The 3462-nt window shown below is 37.7% G+C and overlaps 1 protein-coding gene across 1 annotated transcript in view; it reads left to right on the forward strand.

The window, feature by feature from the left end:
• LOC144964341 (uncharacterized) overlaps positions 1–1530 on the forward strand; it is a 4031-nt gene extending 2501 nt beyond the window's left edge. The window contains exon 1 of the mRNA XM_078898450.1: positions 1–1530. This exon is cut by the window's left edge and continues 2501 nt beyond it. The gene's annotated coding sequence lies outside the window, so the exon portion shown is untranslated.
• The last annotated feature ends 1932 nt before the right edge of the window (positions 1531–3462 follow it).

A 3462-nucleotide genomic window follows, 5' to 3' on the forward strand; every position in this document is an offset into this window, starting at 1 on the left:
TTTGTTTAGAACCAAGCTGCCCGTTGCTGGGCGGACGTGACATCAGACTATTGAATCCTATTTAGATGTGTATGGTTAACTGTCTGAACAGATTGACAGAACTCTGGTATGCAATGAAAAAAAAAAACAGACAACAGCAAAATCAAACAAAATAGATAAAAGAAAAACAGCCTTTTTAAAGGGTCAGAAATGTCTCAAATTTGAGAAATATTGGGTTATGGAGAAGTGCCAAATGGAAACAGAGAATAAAAATATCACGGTGTCAGAGCCAAACTCAGGGTCCAACACTCACGGCACCCTCCGCCTGGCTGAGAGAGAGAAAGAGAGATCAGCGAGCAGTCTCACCAACCTCTGAGCCATTCAGCCACACAACGTGGCAGGGTGGCTCAGTGGCTAGTGCACTGTTCGCTAATCTCTCTCTCTCTCTCTCTCTCTCTCTCTCTCTCTCTCTCTCTCTCTGTCTGTCTGTCTGTCTCTCTCTCTATCTCCCTCTCTCTCTGTGTCTCTCTCTCTCTATCTCCCTCTCTATCTCTCTCTCTCTCTCGATCTCTCTCTCGGCCAGGCGGAGGGTGTCATCTATAGATAGAACGCAGATGACGACACTCAGGCCTTTGTTCTTGTTTTTTGCCATCCATGTTTGTGGGTAATTCTCACTAAACTGTATTACCCAGACTATAAACGTTCATGGTTACACATAGTTTTGTATGTTGGTCCGTTATATTTCCGGATGGCAATGTTGTGAGCTTCTTAGCCAAGCGCCTACTATCTATACCTGTATCATTGAATATGATTTTCAAAGAGGGTCATCTCTTTTTCATTTTTTTTAGTTTTGTTTTGTTTTGTTGTTGGTCATTTCTTGATTTATTTTTAAATTACAATAAACCGACTTGTACATATATGCAAGTCTGACATCCGAACCCAAGTTCCGGCCTAGTTTAACAGTGTTGTCATGGACATTATTTTGCGTCATTATTTTTTTGAGATTTTCATTACAACAATGAGCCCATAATGAATTGGGTTATCAGACCTATAAATAAGTACACGTCGGCCATGAACATTTCAATTGTTTAGTTGTTTATCTCATGTGATGAATCGAATATGTTGCTATAATTGACAGTGCAATTGTGATAAAATATATACACATCTGGTGGGAATACTCAGGTATGAATGAGCACCTGGCTATCGACAGTGACGGATTATTGTAAAAGTGGTTGTACTATAAGGACGCCTAACAGGCGACTGGTACTGTATAAAAAGGAAATATAATTCTATATAGCCTGCTGGGAGAATACATGAAATATTGTGAATCGCATTGAGTATGGTAAATTGGTTGAAATGCTCTGTATATACGATTCTTACACTCGTGCCTTTTGGAATTCCGGATGTGTTCCCAACCGCTGCACGAACATGCGACTGCGCGTTGGGAACAGAGTTCGAATTCCAAAACGCAATAGTCTAAGAAATCATTTATTCTACCCCTGAATCGATTCCCATTTCGTCATCTTTGAATAAAAGACATGTTCAAAAACATTTAAATTATATTTCTTTTTAAAGAATCTGATTTTTAGAGAAATTTAACAACTTATACTCTGACGTCACAAGTTCTTATTGTAAACATGATATCATTACGCGTTACTATTTAGGGAGAGGCTGGAATAAATGTTTATATCTAATCTATTTTTATCTTATTCAATACAGAAAGAACCGGTTTAATAAAAATGCAAACATGAATGCGGCTATGTGGTCTATCTAGTGGTATGACACTGGCTTTCGGGTCGGGAGGTCCTGGGTTCGAGCCTCGTGCTCGGCGCATAGTTGAGTCCTTGGAAAAGGCTCTTTACTCACATTCTCTCACCGTACTCAGGTGTAAAATGAGTACCTGTCCGTGTCAGGGTTGATTTATGTCAGGGGTTGATGGATAAGTCAGTTTAAATAACTAAGGTGTAGGGGTGGATTTCCAGATGAGTCGTTGTAAATAACTGTGGTGTAAGGGTTGATACCCAGATTATAGTCATTGTGTTGAGCTTTGATGTCCCCGTGTTTTCCGTCATTGTTGTTGTCATCGAGTCTTAGATTTTACCTTGAGAAAGGATGTACGTGCATCATGGGGGCTCGATTTTTGGGTAATTTGATAGGTTTGTTGTAATGAAATTTCTAAAGCATTGCAAACTATCCGTTAATGAATTTGATATGGGATGGGTTGGAACGGAAGTTTGGTGTTAGAGGTGGGTGTCTTTAATTTAGTTCTATTATTTAAGATTTCGGCCAATCAGAATGTTTCGTTGAACAAGGGTTCAATTGTAGATTCTGATATTTTGATCAGTTGAACTGAAGACTCCGGCTTGGACGGACGTGCTAGTGACTCGAAGAGAGCACTAAAATTATAATAAATAAATTCTTAAAGTTTATGCTGTTTGTGGCAGCGGTGATACTGTTTGTGGCAGTATTTCTCCGTCCAAGTCGTTATTGTGACGCCTTTGAGGCTTTTTATTTTAATTAAGATTGTTTTACTGGCTCTGGTAATATTTCAAAATGAATATTTGTTGTGAAATCCGAGTTATATTTTGTGTTATTTTATCAATGGTCCCCTAATGGGGGTAACTGATAGTTGATGAGGAATTTTGATTTTAGTATAGTGAGTCCATAAATATAATGGCATTAACTAAGTGTGTTCACTGGTATTCAGTTTTGTTGATTTACAACTTTTATTAATAGATTGATATAATATTTGGTTTTGATTAATTAATCCTTCTATATCCTTCCTTATTTAGTGAAGCCAGCTGGCTTGAGGGTGACCTAAGGTTGCCGTGAGGCTGTTTTAACGTTGATTTGAAATCAAACATTAATATTTTGAAGAAATCAAAGAAACATTAACAATACAAGGAACAGTGCTTATTTGTGAACGAAAGAAAACAATTTTACACATTTGATCGATAAACATTTGATAAGACATTCTTCATCCATCGGAAACTATACTTATCATCTTTGCTGTCCTGCCTTGGTTGCTGTCGTCATGTTATGTGTTAGATTAGATGCTAAATTAAGGTAAGGGCGCCCTTAGAGATTCAGTATTAGATAAATCTATATTATATTTTGTGATTTCTGTTCTTCTTTAATTATTCTCTTCATTATCTCTTCTGCTCTATCTACATATTCCAACCCTTTATTCTGTAATACATCATTGCTACTTTATATAAATAAGACCTACTTCTTTTCCTTTTCTTGCATTATTCCTCTTTACTCAATACATAAATAAACCATTTGATATAAAACTGTACATCACTTGTTTGCTTGTCGGTGTGTTACGTCCCTGTTTGTGTTCATTGACAATAATAGGTAAAGGCGACGGACTGAGTGCGTAGTGGACGCATTGCGAACTCACTCTGGCGCTTAAGTAACATCGGGGCAACGGTCACTTTGTTACTGTCCGTTAACAGCGTTATCTTTGTCCGAAAAATTGTA

This window comes from Berghia stephanieae, chromosome 2 (genome assembly GCF_034508935.2).
Source record: "Berghia stephanieae isolate SIO BIC M18660-M18661 chromosome 2, UCSD_Bste_1.3, whole genome shotgun sequence".
Taxonomy (NCBI): domain Eukaryota; kingdom Metazoa; phylum Mollusca; class Gastropoda; order Nudibranchia; family Aeolidiidae; genus Berghia; species Berghia stephanieae.